At 45.9% G+C, this 24,599-nt stretch overlaps 1 protein-coding gene across 4 annotated transcripts in view; it reads left to right on the plus strand.

Moving 5' to 3' along the window:
• The first annotated feature begins 12,185 nt into the window (after nt 1-12,185).
• The window catches only part of LOC133353289 (olfactomedin-4-like), a 34,916-nt gene continuing 22,502 nt past the window's right edge, over nt 12,186-24,599 (plus strand). The window contains exons 1-5 of one of the 4 annotated variants that reach the window (XM_061569402.1): nt 12,186-14,567; nt 18,198-18,280; nt 20,852-20,954; nt 22,679-22,772; nt 23,664-23,743. The gene's annotated coding sequence lies outside the window, so the exon portion shown is untranslated. Of the gene's footprint in view, nt 14,568-16,524; nt 18,281-20,851; nt 20,955-22,678; nt 23,744-24,599 lie in introns of those variants that run through there. The other 3 variants (XM_061569403.1, XM_061569404.1, XM_061569405.1) reach the window with 3 other exon arrangements.

Below are 24,599 nucleotides of genomic sequence, written 5' to 3' on the forward strand. Positions count from 1 at the left end.
GAGTCCCCTCGTCCTCTGGCTTGAGATGACTGCCACCTATGGGCCAGATGATTGCCTGGCACCATTAAGCAATTGGTAATTAAATATAATTTTTTTTCCTAAAAAGTGTACAATTTTGGAGAAAAAAAATTCACGAAAATAAATTGTCACGCACAACGAGTCTGTGTGCAAAATGTCAGCTCGATTGGATCACGGGAAGTGGGTTAAAAAAACGACCGAAAGATTTGCAGGGTCGTAAGCGCGCAAGCAAGCAAGCAAGTGAACTTAATATAAAGGATTGAAAAAGTATTTGATCTCCTGCTGATTTTGTACATTTGCCCACTGACAAAGAAATGATCAGTCTATACTTTTAATGGTAGGTTTATTTGAACAGTGAGAGACAGAATAACAACAACAAAATCCAGAAAAACGCATGTCAAAATGTTATAAATTGATTTGTATTTTAATGAGGGAAATAAGTATTTGACCCCCTCTCAATCAGAAAGATTTCTGGCTCCCAGGTGTCTTTTATACAGGTAACGAGCTGAGATTAGGAGCACACTCTTAAAGGGAGTGCTCCTAATTGCAGCTTGTTACCTGTATAAAAGATACCTGTTCACAGAAGCAATCAATCAGATTCCAAACTCTTCACCATGGCCAAGACCAAAGAGTTCTCCAAGGATGTCAGGGACAAGATTGTAGACCTACACAAGGCTGGAATGGGCTATAAGACCATCGCCAAGCAGCTTGGTGAGAAGATGACAACAGTTGGTGCGATTATTCGCAAATGGAAGAAACACAAAAGAACTGTCAATCTCCCTCGGCCTGGGGCTCCATGCAAGATCTCAACTCGTGGAGTTGCAATGATCATGATAACGGTGAGGAATCAGCCCAGAACTACACGGGAGGATCTTGTCAATGATCTCAAGGCAGCTGGGACCATAGTCACCAAGAAAACAGTTGGTAACACACTACGCCGTGAAGGACTGAAATCCTGCAGCACCCGCAAGGTCCCCCTGCTCAAGAAAGCACATATACATGCCCGTCTGAAGTTTGCCAATGAACGTCTGAATGATTCAGAGGACAACTGGGTGAAAGTGTTGTGGTCAGATGAGACCAAAATGGAGCTCTTTGGCATCAACTCAACTCGCCGTGTTTGGAGGAGGAGGAATGCTGCCTATGACCCCAAGAACACCATCCCCACCGTCAAACATGGAGGTGGAAACATTATGCTTTGGGGGTGTTTTTCTGCTAAGGGGACAGGACAACTTCACCGCAAAAAATGGACGATGGACGGGGCCATGTACCATCAAATATTGAGTGAGAACCTCCTTCCCTCAGCCAGGGTATTGAAAATGGATCGTGGATGGGTATCCCAGCATGACAATGACCCAAAACACACGGCCAAGGCAACAAAGGAGTGGTTCAAGAAGAAGCACATTAAGGTCCTGGAGTGGCCTAGCCAGTCTCCAGACCTTAATCCCATAGAAAATATGTGGAGGGAGCTGAAGGTTCGAGTTGCCAAACGTCAGCCTCGAAACCTTAATGACTTGGAGAAGATCTGAAAAGAGGAGTGGGACAAAATCCCTCCTAAGATGTGTGCAAACCTGGTGGCCAACTACAAGAAACGTCTGACCTATATGATTGCCAACAAGGGTTTTGCCACCAAGTACTAAGTCATGTTTTGCAGAGGGGTCAAATACTTATTTCCCTCATGAAAATGCAAATCAATTTATAACATTTTTGACATGCGTTTTTTCTGAATTTTGTTCTTGTTATTCTGTCTCTCACTGTTCAAATGAACCTACCATTAAAGTTATAGACTGATCATTTCTTTCTCAGTGGGCAAACGTACAAAATCAGCAGGGGATCAAATACTTTTTTCCCTCACTGTACATTTCAGTGATGATGATAACAGGCGGTTAGCGCGCAGCGCTATAACCCCAAGTGCCTGAGTTTGATTCCTGCTCACGGTCAACACCAGTCACGATTATCTGAAATGGTCCCGGGTCTCCCCTCGGTTGACTCAGCCTCAAATGAGTACCTAGTGCAGTGTGTCAATAATGCCACTCGGGAGACAAAGGCAGTTGGGCGTGGTGCTGGCCATCTACCCCTTCATGTACCATGCCGGCCTTCATAGGTGCTTGTTAACAGAACCTGCCCCAACAGTCTCTTAAGGCTATATGGGGGATCTTTGTTGTCGTGTGAGTGATGGGACAATAGTACAAAAAGTGGACAAGTTTCCATACCTGGGCAGTGTGCTTCTAACCAACTCCAGTTTGGCAGCAGTTCTTTCACTCTGAATCCGCTGAGCAGCACTGCATTTTTTTTTTTCACCATGTGAACGAAAATTAAGTTGAATAATTTGAGGTTCTTTAAAAATTACTAGACACTGCCTATGAACATATAAACACATAAAAGCTTAGAATATCATGTCAGATGCATATCGTCGGGACTTTATACAGTGGCTTGTGCTAAGAAACTGCCAGTCAGACGCAAACTTGTCATGCTGGGGTGTTATTTCCAGAAACGCCTTTGTCTCCCCAGCGCTGATTTTTACCAACCACACCTGGCTTTTCATTTAAGGTTGAGTCGACTTAGAGGAGGAGTAGGACCGGTTCAAATAAAATTTACCACTGATATTGGCCACGACCGGGAATTATGTAAAATTGTATCTGAGCCAGATGACATCCCCTTCGCACCCCACGGTAAACAGGAGGAAATGGCTCTGACACTCGGGCCCATAGGTTTACACAGGCCTGCCCACCATCATGGTCTTTAATGATTAGTTAGGGACCCCAAAAGCACAAAGAATAACTCAAGACCGTGACCTCTTAGGTCAAGAGAGCTTCCTGGTGTGTGCACATGTTCCACTGTTGCGGTGCCCTGCAGTGGCATTTTGGTGACACTTTTAAATTTGTGGAGGCAATTTCTCCTGCCATGACAAGGTTGGATCTGATGTATGGAGTCCCACTGCTTGCGGTGGTGGGGGGCCAGTGAGCTTCCTGATGGGTTGATCCACGATGAGGCGCTTCTTTGGGATGTTTGCGTTCTTCCAATTGCTTATCCACTCATTCATACCGGTTGTGTGGACATAAGGCAGAGGGATTTAAGAAACGTTTCCACTGATTGCCACGATAAAAGATCGAACTAGCGACTTCTGGATTGTGTACCAACCATTGCGTCACGCCAACGTCCTGTGATGTCACGGTTATAGATAAAGGTGGGGGGAAATAACAACCAGGGTACTAGGTGTTAGTGTGTAGTGAGTTTGAGGACACAGTTTCAAATATAGTTATGTTTTTTTTTTATTTTCTCTCCCCCCAACTGGGTAAAAAACAATAAATTACAATGTACAAGGGTTGTGGAGGAAAGGGTTGGTAGGAGAACGCGTGGGACGTGCGCCGAGATCGCCAGCGATCTGCGGCGGACGCCTGCTCACTGTACAAACGCCTCCCGTGGAATCCGTCCGGTAGTCGGACGACAGGAACGTTGAGGGTAGGCGACCGTGGTTTTCGGAGATCCGAATCAGAGAGGCGACAGTGATGAGGGAAGGGGGGGGAGAGAGGGGCGGGGGTGGAATGGAAGGGGAGACGGGCGGTATCGTTAGTGATGCTCGTCAAACGCGAATGCACCCAACCGTTTGCGATCAATCATGTCCATAAACGATGCGGATGGGATGGCACTCGAGTTCAGTTCCATGAGGGTGTTCGCACACTGCTGGAACTGCCAGCTGTTCTCCTGCAGCCACCCGAGAGTGGGCGCACACACGCACAGGAGAGACGTCAACATGACAACCCAGTTTGCCAACCAGGTAGCTAGGCCTGGCCTGGATTCCCATGGCAGCCTGAATGGGCGACGCCGCTCCAAGTGGGTCATGTAGGCCCCTTACATTGTGCGGCTTTGCTCAATTTCCTATGGGAGCTGCACGTTTGATGATGGCCGACTTCGGAAACGGTCATGATGTCACAGAGTCAGTGCACAAGAGGCGCAACTGTTAAGTTGTTGCTGATTAAGTTCAAGTTTATGCCAATGTTTTGTAAAATAAAATGGTGGATATGTAAACAAATGATTGATTACAGCTTGGTATATGCTTAAGCCATTTCAAGCATACGTTAAACCTCTTTAATAAGAATAATTTTAAAATAAATATTTTCCCTTTCATCTGGCTGTGGACAAAATGGAGGATGGGAATATTGTCGGAGTAATGACAGGGTTGTGGCCAAAGAGCCACATGGCCCTCGATAAGTTGAGAGAATAAATGTTGCTCATTGTTGCAGCGAAGCATACCGCGATACTGTGCACCACCGCAGACGTGGAGGGCACCGCAGGCGTAAAGGGCACTGCAGGCATAGACGTGCGCAGCTGCGAAAGCATCTGCCCATCCTGATGGTGACAATGGTGAAGGTAGTGGTTGTAAAAAGTGGTATAGATCATGGTGATAATGATTGATTATAGTGATGATCGTGATTATGGCAACAGTAATTGTGGTGATGAATGGTAAAGATGGTAATGATTGTGGTGGTGGTAGTAGTTATGGTGATGATGGAATTACATTATGATGTTGGCGGTCAGGATGAAGATGACGGCAATGGTGATGGTGTTTGTGGCGATGATGATGATAGTGATGATTGTGGTAATGATGGTAGATGTGTGACGAAGAGTCAAAGATGGTGTAAGAGATAGAAGATGGAGGCAATAAGTGATGATGTTGATAACCGCCAGCAGGACAAAAACAAAAAACAGATAACGACATTCAACAGCTGCTAATGTTCCTCTGTGTCATCTGTAAACTGCACGTAACCTTTCTTAAGTGAACTCTTATACAAACAGTTAAGAAACTTAAGTGGGCTCAGGCAGGACACGTCATTAGAAGGGTTAATGGCTGATGATCAAGAATGCAGCAATGAGATGGAACCCGTTAACAGTTGTTCATGGGCAGGTGCTAGGTGGGTTATTACAATTTCACAATCATGAGAAATTTCCATGGCTTAGGGCAGGTATTCATCCAGCAGTAGTCTGACCAAGGAAGGTGATGATAACCTTCTTCAGAAGTGTTTTACTTGTTGCATTTGGCCAAATCCTCTGATCACAAGCACTTTTGCACGTGTGGGGAAACTGGAATGCACGGAGACACATATCACAGAGAGTGCGGATAGCTTGAGGGCCGACATCTGTGGAGGGTCACTCACCAAGATCACGAGCTGTGGAAAGTGTTTTCGCACGAAGCTGTTGACACACACACACGCGCAGTTAGAGATGGGACACAAAAGGCCAAGGGAGTGTGTGTGGGTGGGCGGGTGGATGAACGCGTGAGCGAGCGGGGTGTTGAGTGCATGGTTGAAGCTGGAGGGTGGGGGAGTAGGCGTGCGGGCGAGCCATCGGTTGAACAGGCAACCGCAAAGATAAATCATGTAGATGAGTGGGTGGATGAGTGGGTGGATAAGCGTGAGGACGAGCGAGTGCCTGGGTGAGTGGGCAGCTACGTGGGCGGACGGGCGAATGGGTAAGCGGGCAATGTCACGTTCACGACTAAGGAGCGGTACCTGATGTAGGCATTTGGGTTGCGGAAGGAGTTGCACAGCGGATTCCCCTTCAGCCATAGCTCCTCCAAATTGAAGGCCTTCAGTTGGTAAAGTTCCCTCACAGATTTGAGCTGCATGGCAGGGGAGAAATTTCCATACAATTAGGGGCATAAGGGCCATGCTTCTGGGCAACTTACAACAAGTTAAGCATTACAATCCATGCCCATGCATGGATTGTAACGCTTTGCAGAATGCATTTGCCTTAGCGTGCAAAAGCTGACGGGCAGCTGTCATGGCAAAATGTGTATGTATATTTGTAAACAGTCCCTTGTGCTATAGTTTGAATCTCTTTTGGTTAACCCTTTCATCAATGGTGTGCGGTATTCAGTAGGGTGTGTCCTTGATAGTAACACCACTTTATACAAACATTTCGTTTATATTGGATCACATTTGATGAAAGTTACATTGCCCTCCATTACGAATGGGCAGAGTCAATGCAGAAATTCCTTCAATATTCGTTGAAATGGGTTAACAAAGGTGGCCAAATACTGCAACCACATTGTGTTCTAAGTGAATGTACCAGCTCTCAACTTATTTGATTAATTAGCCCATTTCAGCATAATGGTCAAATTCAAGAGTCCATGCTATGCTTCGTCTTTTGTTTGTATTTATTGTATTTTGTTTGTGTGGTCTGTCCTGTCCAGTATGTACTGTGTGTCCCATTTGTACTGACCGTCTCATCGTATGTCTCATTGTACTATCTTGTCTGCACTGTCTTGTTGCCTACCTTGTTCATGCAGCCCAATAGGTTTTCTCCAAATAATTAGTTGTCTGCCTTGTCTGTCTCTTATGTGTCATTAGCCTAATTTAACGTGCATATAATTTGCATAAATAATTAAGAACTGGTTCATAAACACACAATTTGGTGCATGTGTAGGACTTGAAATACACGCGCCACGTGCTCTGTGGGTCTGTTGCTATGCAAGCAAGCAAGGGTACAGTAGGGGGTATTTGAGGACGAGGTTGTTGTTGCGGAGGCGTGAGAGGAGACGCGTTAAGTGGCGGAACAGGTGGTAAGGGCAACCGGGGATACGGGCCGGTGATTGGTTAAGAGGGTGATTGCTTAACGACTGGCGTCGCCCAGGCGGGGACAACAAAGTCACGTGAGGCTGGGGGCCTGGGGGGCGAGGGGTAATTGAGGGGTGAGATAATTAATAGGGACTAATTGGGGTGGATATAAAAGGATAGCGTAACGGAGAGAGAGGGAGTCTTGGTCAGAGTCTTGGGGAAGCTGGAGTCTTGTTAGAGCTGGAGTCTAGAGAGGAGTTGGAGTGACGGTGCCCGGAATAGCGGAGAGCAGGAGTAAGAGAATACGATAACGGTAGCAGTGGGGAGAGAGATAGGTCAAGCACGGTAGCAGCGGATAGAGGAGACAGAGTGAGGGGTAGCAGTGGTAGCACTGGTAACAGTGGTAACAGTGGTAGCAGTGGTAGCAGTGCATCAGAGAAGATACGGAGCAGGGTAGCAGTGGAGCGACCCTGGGAGAGCTGGAGAGAGAACGGAGGGACATAGAGCGCCGTTGATGGCGGATGGCGTGGCGGAGCGAACGGGTGGCCACGGAGCGGTGATGAGGAGAAGGTGTGGACCTTAAGGAGCAAATAAACGGGACGAGAAAGACAATCCGAGTACGAGTCCTACACATGTGTTATGAGTGCAATGACTGAAGTTAATTGACGTATTGACGCGGAGTTGCAGGCCTGTTGATGTACTAAACTGCAATAGTACGTTTCACATTTGGGTATTTATTGCATTTAAATAATTAATTACGTGTTTCCACTAATTAAAGGACAGATCTGATACCCAATACATACTTAAAATAATATCAAGCGAATCGGAAATGAACAAGTACCAAAACAAAAGGAGACAATATAATACATAATAGTAGGTATATCGATACTTGGATTGAATCACGTAACGGTCGACTGGCTGTGGCGAGGAATCTGAACCAACGCAACGCTCGCACCAGAGGTGCACCAGGCATGCGAGCGTCGCGTCGCGATTTATTGAACGGCGCTCACACCCACATTGTTTTTGGAGAGGTTCAGCTTCTTGAGAGATGGAGTGTGCTGGGCAAGTTCTGCCAGGTTATCCAACCGGTGCAGGTCATTGCACGTTAGATTCAGGGATGTGATCTGTGGGAGTGGAGAGCAATGGAGGCATAGAAAAGACAAAGATCCCTATTATAGCCTTATTAGCCTTTTGCAGAAAGTGCTGTGAGCGAGCACCTATGAAAGCCGGTACGGTACACAAGGGTAGGTCAGCACCACACCGACCGCCTTTGTCTCCAAAGTGGCGATGTTTACACACTGCACTAGGTACTCATTTGAGGCTAAGTGGACCTAGAGGAGGCCCAGGACCAGTTCAGATAATCATCACTGGTGTTGGCCGTGAGCGGAAATCGAACTCTGGTCGCTCGATTCATAGCGCAGCGTGCGAACAACTGCACTACCGCTCCCCTCTAAGGGAGGCAAAAGACAAAGATCCCCAGTATAGTCTTAATAGACTGTCGGGGCAAGTGCTGTTAGCGAGCACCTATGAAGGCCAGCACGGCACACGGGGGGGGGTGGCTAGCACCACGCCGACCACCTTTTTCTCTCCAATGGTGATGTTTACACACCACACTAGATACTCATTTGACGCTGAGTCGACCTAGTGGAGGCCCAGGACTGGTTCAGAATAATTGTCACTGATTTTGGCCGTGAGCGGGAATCGAACTTGGGCCGCCAGGTTCGTAGCGCAGCGCGCTAACCGCTATACGACGAGATAACCCAGATATGACTTAAATTGAACTAAAATTGCTACCAGTGCCACCACCTACGGTTTAGCAACAGCAGCAATGTAAATGTCGTGCCGTGCCTCATTTTGGCTTTATCTCAAGTCGATGGCCGGCGATGACCGTTGGGTACAATGGGGGCTACACAACCATCAAGCACACACAAACGTCCACGTGTGGTGGACACGCGCCTCTAATCCAGCACTAATGAATCTGGTCGCTAATACCAATGCCACATTATACTGCAGTTTGATACGTATTTTGTTTAAGAGTTATAGTGCCCTACAGACGAATGGACTGAGAGAGCTAACGCAGCAACACTATACCTTAGGTGCAAAGCATTAAAACACGCAGGGAGAGGAAAAGGCCGTACCATCGGCATATTCTCTCGGATGATCTTGTTCAGACCATCCATGTGGTCCTTCCGGTTCAAAACCAGGTCGACACCACGTGCCTCCAGCTCTGGGGGGTGGGGGAGGGTGATCGTGCACGTTGGAGATGGGGACCATAGACGCACAACAGTTCATTACGCATTGCGTTCAACTCGACTCCTACCCTTGCGATACGTACAGCGAGTGATGCGCATAAGGATGAATTAATTAAAGATTAGTTTAAATGACATGAAAATTATATCTTTAGGCTAACAGGATGAATAAACTAGAACAAATGAGACTAAAGAAACAGTATGAACGATTCTCGGCTCAAATAATAAAGCTGAATTGTGACAAGTTGTCATTTGTGCAGGAGTGAGGGTGAACCACTATACATGAAAAGTAAATGTAAAAAACACATGTTTGTTTCCATTACCTTTATTAATTCTGACCGCCTTCAAGTCCAGAGCTTTGTTGGTAGGGTCATATTTTTGGCTCAAACATTCCTGTAAAAAGAACACGCACATGTAGCATTCTCCATTAGCATAAACTGGCTGCTATGACAGGGTCTGTTGGGGTGCACCAATTTTAAGCACAATGTGAGGACACAGCATCACCACGTCATCTACACGCATTGCGTGTCACTCAGTGACACGGCTTTTGCAGTGGAAAAACAACCTGTTGCCGCCTGAGCCGCGCTGAGCCGACTTGGCACAGCAGTGGACGTAGTAACACACAAACCTGGCTGTCTTTGTCACTGCTAACATTGTCTATGCAATGACCCTGTACGTTTATTTTAGGTCAATTTGACCAATCTCAAATACCCACTCTAACAGCAGGGTGATTACTGGAGCCGGGACCACAGTGCAGTGGGTTTGCTCAACCAACCACAGAAAATGCTCCCTGTTTAGGCTTACAGAGTATTGGGGCAGCGAGTGCTCTTCGTGAACACCAACTAAGGCCGGAAAGGCACACCAGAGGGTGGTGTGGTGAGCACCACACCAGGCTGTGTTTGTCTCCCCATTGGTGATGTTAAACTGAACCAGGTATAAATGTATGGTTGCGTCCAAATAGGAAAAGTGTCATAGCATCACAAGTTTAGGAGGGCATGGCTCTAAAGAAAGCTGTCTATGGTGTGGACCAATCAGTTTAAAAGACAATGCATATACAACCAGAGAATGTTTTTTGTTTGCATGTTCACCACGAGTATATGTGGTTAATGCAGACATAATTCCTTGCAAAAGGTTTCAATTTGGTGTTTTAACATCTTAACACTAATTTTATTGCCAGAAAAGGTAAAATCTATTCTTATATATCAATGTCGCATGCCTGTTTAAACTAGAGACTTTAAAACGTCCAAGTTTAGTTCATTTAACCAGTTGAAAATTCAAGAGACCAGGATGTGTTCATTTTTCGTCAAGGAGCATAAACCATCACGTGAGCTCCGGTCATCCTCGTAGTGGCTTTTGGCCGCCCATCGAAAAAAAATAGTCACTGTACGGAGCGTATTCAAATGCACTTCTGCGGCCTTCTGGAACACTCTTCCAATATTAGGAAGCTACTGGAGCTATGCACTCTTAAATATAAATTGACAACTCATTTCTCTAGAACTACTTTTTGTGTTTAGTTGTACTCCCGCACCTCCAGTCAGCATGGTTGGCTATGTATGGTGTGAAATAAGTTTAAATGCATACATTTCCGAAAGTGACCTGGGTCACCAAAATGACAAGTCTCTATATTCTAGAATCATTTTGGTGCAACTGTTAACCTTTTATAATTGGCATTTCTTTCTCAAAACCTGATACCTAGGATACTCCATCTCCACGTTTGCACACCCCTCAAGTGCATTTACCGAGATCTTGAACCAGCACGGTTGGCTTGATACCGCAGAATCGGCTTTGAAGATGCGCCGCCTGTCTACCAGCAGCTTCTGCCGCTGCGCCTTGGAGGTGGACATCGTATAGGGCCCGCTGGTGGTGGCAAGCCTGGTGCACCACAAACAAAACACGACAGCACAGAACAGAACATCAGCGATGAGGGCAAGAATCAGGCAAACCAGAAAAGCCTGCGTTTTGCCCAGACAGAGGCAGTGTCCAGGCTCCACTCAAGGTTTGCATTATATTCCAGGTGACGAGTCGACTATAATAGGAACGTGACTAATAGCCACTGGATGTGGTGTGCCGGGATGTGGTTATTAGTCAAAATATTACTGACCCAGACAGACCCAGCCGAAATTATGCCCTGACTCAAAAAAGAACGCAAAAGCTTATCTCCGATGGATGTATATAGCGTCTAACTGGAACACATCTCAAGATGCTGTACGAAAACCAGGGCGTGCGCATCATGGAGAATCAGATTAGGGCTCCGATGATTGAGGTGAGAGCCTCATTCACTGCTATGGGAAAAGAGTATTGTGGTGGCCTTCTGGATCATATGGAGTAAGGAGGTAAGAGCCATCACGACACCACTGCTTGCCATATAAATAACCCTCTTGTAGCCTACCTAGGTTGTAAGAGCAAGTGATGTCAGTGAGCACCTATAAGGCCTAAATGGCATGTAAAGGGGTGAGTGGTTTGTCAGCCACACCCGGCCGCCTTCGTTGCCCCATTATTGCTAAAGTTTTCACAATGCAGCAGGTACGAGTCGACTTTGGGCAGGCCTGGGGACCGGTTCATATATCAATCTCCACTGATGTAGCCATAGCTGGAAATCAAACTCAGGTCCCCAGGTACATAGTGCAGTGGCCTAATCACCGCGTCCCCTCTGCACACACATGCACGGTGTGCGCTCAGTTAAACTTACCGGAGCTGGCGGGAATCCGACCTATCCCCCTTGTCCACATTTCTACGTCCACTCATACGATGGGAGCGGGGGATTCGGCCGTCTCTTGCATCTCGTCCTCCGCTACTACAAGAGCCTCCGCCATCACCTCGTGTCCATCCTGCACCATTCCTTGCTTTCCAGGTGCCCATATGGTGTGCATATTCGCCTCTCTTTCCACCACCACGTGCGGGGAACCCAGACGACTCCTCAAATATGTTTGGTCTGGGGCCTCTATGAGGACGACTGGCTGTAGCCCGGGTCACCATGCACTCTTTATGCTCTGTGGACACGGGGTGGGGGGACAAAAATCAGAGTCAGTAGAGGAGAATATGAATTTGTGAACTTACATTATAATAAATGTGCGACAGTGCTATAATTTGTACATTAATGCTGATGTGTTTTGTATGTTATGGGTTTGTGTTATTGCTGCTGTGTTGTGCGATAGTGGCGCGCACCTTGAAAAGTCATGTTCGCCATGGCCACGCAGAGCGAGAGGATGTCGGCTTCGTTCGCCATCGCTGTTGTCGCCTCCGTCGACTCCACGGCACTGCCGAGCTTCGATTCGCGTGGCTCGGCCGTCTTCGTGCACCGCGTCACTGCCTACGTCACAGCCAACGTCTCCGCCTCCCTCCCGCTTTTTCCGGGTTAGCGAGATCTCGCGAGAGCCGCGCCTGTCACGAGATCTCGCGAGAGCCACAACAACAACAACAATGGTGAACGCGTTACATTAACGACAGCGTCGTTACGTAGCGTGTCATGTAAACGCCGTGCGATGGCGTTCTGTAACTGTTGTTGATGTGTTTGTGTGTTGATGTGTTTGTGTGTCACTGTGTTTGTGTGTCACTGTGTGTTGATGTGTTTGTGTGTTGATGTGTTTGTGTGTTGATGTGCCTGTGTGTTGATGTGTTTGTGTGTCACTGTGTGTTGATGTGTTTGTGTGTTGATGTGTTTGTGTGTTGATGTGTTTGTGTTGATGTGTTTGCGTGTTGATGTGTTTGTGTTGATGTGTTTGTGTTGATGTGTTTGTGTTGATGTGTTTGTGTTGATGTGTTTGCGTGTTGATGTGTTTGTGTTGATGTGTTTGCGTGTTGATGTGTCTGTGTGTTGATGTGTTTGTGTTGATGTGTTTGTGTGTTGATGTGTTTGTGTGTCACTGTGTGTGTCACTGTGTGTTGATGTGTTTGTGTGTTGATGTGTTTGTGTGTTGATGTGCCTGTGTGTTGATTTGTTTGTGTGTCACTGTGTGTTGATGTGTTTGTGTGTTGATGTGTTTGTGTGTTGATGTGTTTGTGTTGATGTGTTTGCGTGTTGATGTGCCTGTGTCGATGTGTCTGTGTGTTGATGTGTTTGTATGTTGATGTGTCTGTGTGTTTATGTGTCTTGATGTGTATGCGTGTTGATGTGTTTGTGTGTTGATGTGTTGATGCGTCTGTGTTGATGTGTCTGTGTGTTGATGTGTTTGTGTTGATGTGTTTGTGTGTTCATGTGCCTGCGTGTTGATGTGTCTGTGTGTTGATGTGTTTGTGTGTTGATGTGTGTGTGTTGATGTGTCTGTGTGTTGATGCGTGCGTGTTGATGTGTTTGCGTATTGATGTGTCTGTGTTGATGTGTCTGTGTGTTGATGTGTCTGTGTGTTTGTGTGTTGATGTGTTTGTGTGTTGATGTCTGTGTGTTGATGTGTATTGATGTGGCTGTGTGTTGATGTGTCTGTGTTGATGTGTTTGTGATTCTGTGTTGCTGTGGCTGTGTTGATGTGTTTGTGTGTTGATGTGTCTGTGTGTTGATGTTTGTGTGTTAATGTGTTTGTGTGTTGATGTGTTTGTGTGTAGTTGTTAGCGCGCTGCGCTATAAACCCGCCGACCCGAGTTCGATTCCCACTCAGGGCCAACACCGGTCCGCTTCTACGTCCTCCTCTAAGTCCACTCAGCCTCAAATGAGTGCTGTGTGTAAACATCGCCACGAGGGAGACAAAGGCGGCCGGGCGTGCTTCTGGCCACCCACCCCCTCGTGTGCCGCGGTGCTGCTCGCTAACAGCGCTCTCACCAGAAATATGTTAAGGCTAAAGCGGGGATCTTTGTGTGTGTCTATAAGACGAGCGAGTGATATACACACACACACAAGGTACCATAATTTGTTTTATTTTATTCGTAAATTCAAATTAGTTCTATTTTAGTCATATATTGAAATAACGATTCGCTCCGGACACGTCGTGTACAGTACACACATCCCTCGAGTAGAGACTACCATCGCTACTCATCATTTACAGACACAAAGACAAATGTCCCCCGTGTAGCCGTAACAGGCTGTAGGGGCAAGTGCTGTTAGCGGGCACCTATTAAGGCCGGAACGGCACACGAGGGGTGGATGGCCAGCACCACGCCCGACCGCCTTTGTCTCCCCAGTGGCGATGTTTACACACAGCACCACGTACTCATTTGAGGCTGAGTGTACCTAGGGGAGGCCCAGGACCGGTTTATATATAATCGTCACCGGTGTTGGCCGTGAGCGGGAATCGAACCCGGGTCCCCAGGTTCAGAGCGCAGCGTAGCGCGAACACGCGCACGAGAGCAGTACGAGTGCCCTGTTTGGTCCTATAATAACAATGCGATAATGTCAATTATTTACTGAGGAAATCTTCACCGAGTCTTGAGATTGGTGTTCATGAGGCTCCTGTGTTGTGTATCGCTTGGCCAATGCCTGCAGCTTTAATCTTCACGACTGTTTGAATAATGATTCTGTGAGCGATCTTTAATTTACTGGACGGTCGTCACCCACACATACTTTGTACGCACGAGTTGTTATTTATCTGCATGAGACGTTATTGCAGAATTGTATTTTGAAGCTTTTGTTGTTGTTGAGTACGGTGTTATACAGTGGGCATGGAGCGGTGGCACAGTGGTTGGCACACGGCGCTGCAAATCCCAGCCGAGTTTGGTTCCTGACCACGGCGAACATCAGAGGCGACTGATATCTGAACCGGTCCTGGTCAACCCCCGCTACCTCCGCTCTCCCAGCGTCACCGGCTCGCACTGACCGGTGTGGGGAAGTATGGTCAGAAAACACCCGCCTATGCCTGATACGGCCTTCTTTGAACCATATATTTTACAAAAAATATGTTGTGTGTCAATAAGACGAGCGTGTGATAGATTCACACACAGGGTAGCCCAATTTGTTTTATTTTAGTTATAAATGCACGGGGAGAATCATTTCTTGAAGAGATGATGGCAGAAGGACGAGACGGATGATGGAACATCAGCCAAAGAACGTGCCTGAGAATGCAACCTTTTTATTTTACCTGGTTAGGCCCAATGTGCTATACGGTTGGATTTCGTAAGCGACCTGGCTACAAATGTTAGCTCAACGAAGTGAACATTTATAGCAGCCAAATATTCTAAATGCATGTTTCTAAATGTGGATGGGAAAACCAGAGGAAGCAAGTTATGAGTTACTGCACTGAACATTTACAACAATGAATAGTAATCGGTGTTATGTTCTTTCTCAGAATTTTTTTTCCATATATAATATGGCGTCATTACATTTGGATAATCAACAATTATGTGTTTCACTACATTCGGAGGAAAAACATGCTTAAAATTACAACCTCAGGCAGCTCTCACAAAGTGTTTTACTTTCAATTTTTTTTTCGTTTTCATAACCTACCAGTTTCTTGTATATCATACAGTAAACGTGATATTCACTTTTTTTCAAATATGTGAATGGTTAATAATATTCTTTGGTTCTTTCGGTAAAGTCACGTAGATAGAAAAATAATAATAAAAATAAAGTGAAAATAAAAATAATTAAATAAAATTGAAAAAACACTCATGTATACTGTAACCTGGTTCTTAATCGGAGTGAGTGTACTGGCAATCTATAATGTAGACTGGAGCCTGGTTCATCTTCTTGGTTCTTTCGGTAAAGTCACGTAGAAGGGAAGTAATAAAATAATAAAAATAAAACATAATAAAACAATTCTCACGACGTTTCGGCCACAACGCAAGCAGCCGTCCTCAGGTGAAAACCAGGTCCGTCGAGGCGACAGAGTCTGAATGAAACATCACACGAGCTTGGAGTATATATATAAGCTGGGCGCATTGACAAAGGAATTTGCATATCAAAAGGAATTTAGCATATTTATGGGAAATGCATGAATGTGATTAGTACTGCATATGCATGTGCATTATGCAGGATTAACAGCATCAAAGGGAGCTGCAGTTACTGCTGCTGCAGCAGTTGCTGCTGCTGCACTTGCTGCTGCTGCTGCACTTGCTGCTGCTGCACTTGCTGCTGCTGCTGCAGTTGCTGCCTTATCCATTTTAATATAACACTATGTATTATTCTACCCACCCTAATGTGTATCATACTGCTATATGTTTACTGTACAATTACGACACCATACATTACTCTGCACACTGCACCATGCCAGTGAGTGGAACGCGGTCTGAAAGTCACCGTAAACGTGTTCACGTTTACGGTGACTTTCAGACCGCGTTTACGGTGACTTTCAGACCGCGTTCCACTCACTGGCATGGTGCAGTGTGCAGAGTAATGTATGGTGTCGTAATTGTACAGTAAACATATAGCAGTATGATACACATTAGGGTGGGTAGAATAATACATAGTGTTATATTAAAATGGATAAGGCAGCAACTGCAGCAGCAGCAGCAAGTGCAGCAGCAGCAAGTGCAGCAGCAGCAGCAAGTGCAGCAGCAGCAAGTGCAGCAGCAGCAAGTGCAGCAGCAGCAGCAAGTGCAGCAGCAGCAGCAAGTGCAGCAGCAGCAGTAATTTCAGCAGCAGCAGTAACTGCAGCTCCCTTTGATGCTGTTAATCCTGCATAATGCACATGCATATGCAGGACTAATCACATTCTTGCATTTCCCATAAATATGCTAAATTCCTTTTGATATGCAAATTCCTTTGTCAATGCGCCCAGCTTATATATATGCTCCAAGCTCGTGTGCTGTTTCATTCAGACTCTGTCGCCTCGACGGACCTGGTTTTCACCTGAGGACGGCTGCTTGCGTTGTGGCCGAAACGTCGTGAGAATTGTTTTATTATGTTTTATTTTTATTATTTTATTACTTCCCTTCTACGTGACTTTACCGAAAGAACCAAGAAGATGAATCCCTGCAGTCACGAAAGCTTTAAATCGAAATGGAGCCTGGTTATTAAGTTTGGTGAATGTACTGGTAATCTATATTGTAAACTGTAGCCTGGTTCTTAACCTGAGTGAACGTACTGGCAGTCTATAATGTAGATTTATTACTGGTTCTTTGAGTAATAAAAAAACAGGCACACTGCATGACGCTTCCGCATGCGCCGGTGACATCACAGCTCACTTGCCGTGCAAAATATATCCATTATTGCGCCCCCTCCCCCCCATTGTGTACAGTCTGGAAAGTACCGACATGGCAAATTTCAAGTTTGTTGCATATCGGGAAGTACGCTAAACATTTTTGAACAGACACACATAATCACAACTTTTCCTTTTATATATATGGAGATAAACCCCAATTATCCAATCGAAATTAGGGATTTCGATCAGATCATTTGGGGGGGGCACGTGCCACCCCCCCCCCCCCACTGGCTCTGCCAGTGTTTGAAAGTACAGTCTGATCGAACAATCCCCATGACCAGAGTGCAATGTAATATTTTGTCAGTATGTGTGTATTTTTTCACGAGCTTTAACACAGCCATTTAGTACATGTGTAGGACTTAAGAAAACACGCGTCATGCGTTGGGTTGTGATACGGACATGCGGCGGACAGTGAGGGCAAAATGGGACACGGAACGAGGCGCTATACTGTTGTTATTGTGCCAATTAAAGTGGTAAGGTAATTAAGGGAGGCCTGCAGGTGTTCGGGGGTAATCGAGGACGCAGGCCGGTGATTGGACGAGAGAGATGGGTGTCGGGAATTGGCGCCTCGATGGCTGCAATAACAACATCACGTGAGGCTGGGGGCGAATGGAGGAGCGGGGGATGATCTAATTGGGGCAAATTGGTTCGGGGATAAAGGCAAAGAGCGTGGGGAGAAACGGGAGTTGGTTGGTGCTTGGGACAAGAGACAGAGGAAGAGACGTAGCAGCAGACAAGAGAATATAGTATACGGTAGCAGTAGACAAGAGAGTATAGTATAAGGTAGCAGTGGACAGAGGGAGATAGTGTACGGTAGCAGTGGACAAAGAGAAGACAGAGTATGGTAGCAGCGGATAAAGAGAATACAGTATAGGATAGCAGTGGAGTAACGGACCTTGGTGGAGAAGCTACGACGGAGTGAGACGGCAGGGAGAACAAAGAGCGACCGAGCTGGGGAGAGAGAGAGAGAGAGCAGAGAGGGAGGTCGCTGGAGAAGAGGAGCAGAGGGAGAGCGAGCGAAGCCAGCGGAGCGAGCGAACGGAGGGACATGGAGTGATGTTGATGGGGAGTTGTGCGTTAGAGAGAATAGAGGGACATTGTGTGATGCCGATGGAGGAGATGTGAACTACACGCGTTAAGAAAGAACCGAGAAAGACAAAGAAGCTGTCACGTCAGTACGAGTCCTACACATGCAGTAGAAAGTACAGTATCGGTTTTTCATGTTCAGATACTGTGTATAGATTTCACGAAATGTATGAAAATTCTTAAGCAGTGGCTTTAACATTTTCCTCCCCAATTTGCTCGTGAAGTTCAATTCAGCTCTCTATGAGAAGCCATCCAACACAGTCCAGCGACTGCAAGAACTGCTGCCTCCACATTCCAGTGATCCAAGGTACTCCCCTTTTACATGCCACCTTCAGCTGCAAAAGCTGAGTCTGCATATCTGCCCAAAAGGAACTGTGGGCATTGCAGCACCCCTGATGGAAACAATTGCGTGCCTTTGTGACAATCGTGACTGAACCAGTGGTGGAGACGATCTAGCGTGGCGCTGGAGACCTCCAGCTTCAGCTGCTGCACTAGCTGCTCCATCTCCAGCTCTGTGTAGCGGTCATAACCCTGCTCCATTCGCTCCACACGCACCATCAGATTCTGCAGCAGCGCCGTGTAGCGCACCAGCTTGGCATGGTTCTCTGCCACCTGCAGGCGTAATTTAAATTACTATCTACTTCAAACGAATTTTAGTTTAACATTTCTACATGAACAACCCTTATACAGCATGTAATGGACTGTATTGCTATCGGTGCTGTACTGTAGTTTTACATGAAGTAGTATGATTTATACTAGAGATGTTGGAAGGCTGTATCCTCAAACCATCCTTGAGGTCTGGAGCGCAGGCTGATTTAGCAGGAGCACTAACAATATACAGTCCCTCCAGAAAAACGCGGAGTTTTTTGGTGATTGTTGCGGGCAAAAATCGTTGATTATGCGGCACGTTTTCTTATAAAATGCGATGGAATATGCGGGATATTTATGCAATTTTATGCGATTAAATTGCGGGAACTTGCAAAAATTGCGGGAACTTGCAAAAACTGCGGTTTGATGAAAAAGAGAAAAAAAAGTGATTCCCACAACACCCTATTCACTCGGCTACTACTTTAATGTAAAGAGTCATTTCTTATTACTTCCTATGATAAGCAAGCATACTACATCACAGAAAGTGCTGGGAATATTTAAGTTCTCATCTTGTTTTATTTCAGACCTTAACAAACAGATGGCTCAAACTTACAAAACATTGAGTCGAACAAGTTCTGTAGCTTTACAAAATGAATATGCTACAACTTCTGTAAAAATGAATAAATAAAATATTAAAAAATTAAATGTGTGCTTCCTGTTTTACAGAGGTAGCTATACAAAACAGACATCTTCTGTTAAAATAAGGGTTTTCAGTGCACAGTAACGTAAGCAATACAGTAACAGTACAGTCTTACAGTAATGTAAATTTACATACTACTAACAAAAAAGTGCAATCTTACAACTGTAAAGTTGCATAAACTCCTGAATAAAACTAACTACGTAGCCTCTAACACTTCATAACGTTCCCATGGCAACAGGGGAAATGGCTGCGCTTGTGTGAAGTAAACGCAACATTTTTCAACTTTCTGCTAAGATATGTGACTTTTTGCAACGAAAATGCGGGGATTATGAAATAATGCAAGCCCGCATATTTTGCACGCGGAAATCTGCAATTTATGCAGCGAAAGTGCGGCGTATTTGAAAAAACGCGCCCCCCGCATAAATATGCGGACTTTGGCTGATTTTGCATGGAATCATGCGATCGCATAATCGCGTTTTTCTGGAGGGACTGAATATAGAATTATTAGCATTGGTTGAAATGCAATACTGTAGCACTGCCACCTGTAGGCGTAGTTTAAATATATCCTTCCAATGCATTTCAAACGATCTTTTACACGTGTTGACTTGATAAACATCCATTTTTATGAAATGTACGGGACTTTGTTGTTGGCAGTCCTGTAGTCATATATATATAAACTTAGCATGATTATAACAGCATGGTTGGCCAAGGTACGGTGCGAAAGAAGTTCAACATGCATACATACTTACATTAGAAGGTTACTTCCTTAAGGAATCTTTGAGGACAGTCAGGTTAATGCATTCGCCTGGTATACAGGATGTCGTGGGTTCGATTCTGACCCCAACGCCTGCTGTATATTTGGAGACTGCATGTTCTTTCCGTGATCACGTGGATTTTTCTCCGGGTCCTCCGACTTTTCCCTCTACATTTAGAAATATGTGTTTAGAGTATTTGGTTGCGATACATTTCCACGAGAATCCACTTTCTACATCGGGCCCTCATGATGAACGGATACTCTGACCGCACGATCCGCCAAGCTGTTTCTCCCACCATATAGAAACAACCACTTGAAACTCCGATCAAAACTATAACGTTATACATAGCAGGCGTGACCAAAAAGATCTCAAAAATTCTAAACAAACATAATATCCAAGTCCGTTTCAGTACAGTACATAAAATCCGTGATCTAATCCCATCTGTAAAATATGTCATTCCTGACTTTCAATACCCTGGAGTCTATAAACTGAGTTGCAGCTGTGGTGATTGTTACATTGGGGAAACAAAACGTCATGTCTCCGATCGTGTCCGCGAGCACAAGTCAGATCTGAAACACGGCAAAATTGAGTCTTCCGCCGTTGCCGAACATTGCTACAAAGCTGTGGGTTCTCATGATATTGTCTTTTCCGAGACCAAGGTGCTCTGCAAACTTTCTGGCTACCATCAAAGGTTTGTACACGAAGCCATCCAGATATACAAACACAGACATAACTGCAACCGTGCTGATGGGTACAAACTGAGTAATTATTGGAAAGATGTTATTAACCGTGTAAAAAAGATTTAACTAAACATTTATACCATCTTATTTTACAGGTACTCTTCTACTTTACCGAGTGTTGACATCCACCAGCATTTAACAGTACTGCTTTTTTTTTTTTGGATTGTCAGCCAACACCGGTTACAACCCCAAGTCGAGGTACACCGATTGGTTCTCTTTTAGCCCCGCCCACCCCCCCAACACGTTCCATTCACTGGCGACCACATTCAGATAAGCCCTTCCCCTCCCACTTAACTTGTATTTAAGAGCTTGTCTCTTGGAATTTTGCCTCACTTGATACAGTAAATTTAGCTGTGACGGTCCCACCTGATGACGGAGACTTGCGTTGCCTCCGAAACGTGATTTATTATTTTATTTCTATTATTATTTCTATTATTATTTACTTATTTTTTACCTACGTGACTTTACCGAAAAAACCTAAGAGTATGAATCCTTGCAGTCACGAAAGCTTCAAATCTAGAATGTATATCTGGAGTTTGCATGTTCTGTCTCCCCATTGTCGCGTGGATTTTTCTCTGGTCCTCTGGTTTTTCCCTCCACATTTTGAATTAATATGCATGAGAGTATTTTAGCTGCAAAACATTTCCACGTGAAAAGCCACTTCGTTGAGCTATCATTTGGGGCCAGATCGCTTCTGCAAAAGAGCTTTGTAGCTCAGTGTGCCATACCTGGTGAAATAAAAATATATATAGTTTTGTTGTTTAGTCGTGAGGGTTGTTTGACCATACTTCACCATCTTCATTGTAGGTTGGTGAAGCGGTGAAGCCCAGGACTGTTTTAGGTATCACTCACCACCGGTGTTAGCCGTGGTCGCCCGGTTAAAGGCGCGGAGTGCTAACCTCTTCACCACCACTCCACCTCTGCTGTATACCAGTGACATACGCCTTTTGATTATCCACAAAAACCTCAGGGGAGGCTCCTGCATTGGAATGTTTGGCCAGTACAAATTATGAGTTTGGCTTCATGTTGGAAGAAACTGGAGTAGCTGGACAAAACCCACACATACAAAGGGATTAAATTCACTCACTCCACTGCCACCTCCTGGCTCCCCTTGCAGCTCAGTGTGTTGGGAGTTTCACAATTTTGTTGGAGCCCACCAACCCTTTGCCCCCCTCCCCCCCAAGTGCTTAGATCGTAGGCGTGCGACAAAACACCTCTCATATGACTCGACCCTTTAGTCCACTTTGCTTGGAGAAATGGATGAGTTGTTGAATAATATATACCGACGTTAGATTGCACCTCCGATTAGCACGGTTGGCTACTTATGGTGCAAAAGAAGTTCATCATATATATATACATGTATGTTTGCCACGAAACATTATGCTCATGTGCAATGTTGGTACCTTGCACTACGATCCCAACAACCTGGGTTTGATTCTTGGCCATGGACTATCCTCTCAGGGTGAGGCATTACCACGAGCCTGACCTTGGGTTCCTATTGTCGACGCAGTGATATGTGAATGCAACCACTGGAGAGATGAAGGCAGCAGTACATGTGATCCGGCCACACCATCCCAGTCCATGCCGTAACCGGCTCTAGTTGATGCTGTGGGGAGCGGTGTTGCAACGATTAGCGCGTTTCGCTACGAACCCAGTGATCCTGCTCACGGCCAAAACCAGTGACGATCACCGGTCCTGGGCCTTCTCCCCTAGGTCGACTCAGCCTGAAATGAATACCTGGTGCGTTGTATAAACATCGACCACTGGGGGAGACAAAGGCAGTCGGGCGTGATACTGGCCACGCATCCCCTCGTGGACCGTGCCGGCCTTCATAGGTGCTCGCTCAAGAGCACCTGCCCCAATGGTCTGTTAAGGCTACATGGGGGGGATCTTTGTCTTTTGTGCTTGCGTGTCACTTACAGGTGACTGTGCTGGATAACGATGGCATGGAGGAGTTCTCTGCCACGGTCTCCCCCACATGCTCGTTGTGCAATGGCCAGTGGCATCGCATCGCAGGTGAGGCGCAGTCTCCGTTCACTGCGACAGCTGCCCCTCTGGTGCCCGGCTCCTGCGTGCACCTTCACTTGAACCCTTGAGTGACTTCTTTGTTCAGAGCCAAAGTCACGACCAAGGCAGTTAATTTCACTGGAATGGATGCTGGCCCGGGATGCTTAGAGAAGTAGTGTCACGCCACCCTTTCCAAAATCTCATCCCTTGTATTCGTGCTTGTGGAACGTGGACCCACCTAATGGAACATCTTCGCCAGCTAGAAAGATTCACCCTGGCTCCTCTGACAGGCGGCAAGGCTGTGTTGCCTGGGTCATGTAGACCGTATGCCCAAACAGATTTGTTAGGCTGGATAGAGGGGGATAAACGGGCAGGGACTAGAGAAGAAATGGAATTATGTGGTACAAGAGGATATGGAAGCTGAGTAGACTTGCCAATGACTGGTACTAGCAGTGTCAAGATTGTCCTCTGGAGGAGGCTCGTAAATAACACGACTGGACAGTTGGAGGCAGTCGCCCTCCAACAACAGCAGAGAGGGCAGAGGAGCGATATTCACAGTAACGAACGGCGCGCCAGGCGGCTAAAACATGGCAAGTTGGCACATTAAGGTGCACAGGTGGTGCATCTCCCGATCATCTCAGTCTGTGAACCCATGGTACCTGGGTCTGTTCCGTGACCTACCAGCGAGCATTCGACACCTCACGTGTCCTTAAACTCCTCGGTTGACTCGGCCTCAAATTAGTACCTGGTGTGGTTTATAAACATCGCCACCCACGGCCTATGAAGGTCATGCCGGTCTTCATAGGCTCTGCTCGCTAACATCACTTTCCCCAACAGCCTGTGAGATCTACACAGGGAATCTTTGTCGTTGTTTTGTGTGTGCGTGCGTGCGTGCATGAGCTCGCGCCCCCGTGTGTGTGCGCAATTGTGGGAACTCATTACTCCCCTTCCAACAAGCAAGCCAGCGTCAGGACTCAATGGTAAGTTAAAACCAAACTATTTTTTAAATATTGACGTAACTTTATTTTATTTTTAATTTGCTATACAATATTACATGCAAATTTACAATATTTATTCTTATTTAACAATGCTACTCTATGTTGAACTGTAACATATTTGATAGCACTGACCGTATGTGCATTTATATTCGGTACTTTATTGTGGTCTGAATTACAAATTGTTCCACTTACAAACGGATCTCAGGATCGGAACCCATTTGTATGTCGAGGACTGCCTGGACTGTCAATGTCTCAAGGCCGAGGTCAAATCAAGGACAGAACAGGAGCCAGGGCAGGGGCAAGTGCAATACACAGAAGGCTGAACCTCGCGCCACCATGTAGTCCAGAGGAACGGTGCAAATGTGCACTCGCCATCTGGGATCCCTCGAGGACAAGTATGATGATCGTCCACGGACAGTAATAATGGTCAGGGTTTTGAGTACACAGGTGGCTGATAAGGCCAATCCTGGAACCACATATCTTGTCACAGTGACAGCATGTGTTGTTATTTATCGTTTTAAATATTTGAGTGTCCTGTCTGGCCTGGGTGCGTTCTTTCCTTCGTGCCTGTTTGTCGGGTTTCATGATGGCATTGTCTTTGTGACTTGATGGACTCGAGATTTCCAAGATGAACGCTGACGTTGCTTTGTTTGTCCTGGTAGGTAATGCCAAGGATTTTCCATGGAATTTCTCAAGTGCCTTTAGGAATCTTCTATATGTTCCCCACATCTCTGCGCCATACAGGAGTGTAGGGATCACGACAGCATTGTCGACCACTAATTTGGTGGTTCAAATGTTATGGTCACGCTGGAATTGGCAACATGATGTTTAATCTTCT

Source organism: Lethenteron reissneri, chromosome 43, assembly GCF_015708825.2.
Source record: "Lethenteron reissneri isolate LAM-NWPU_2019-01 chromosome 43, ASM1570882v1, whole genome shotgun sequence".
NCBI classification, from domain to species: domain Eukaryota; kingdom Metazoa; phylum Chordata; class Hyperoartia; order Petromyzontiformes; family Petromyzontidae; genus Lethenteron; species Lethenteron reissneri.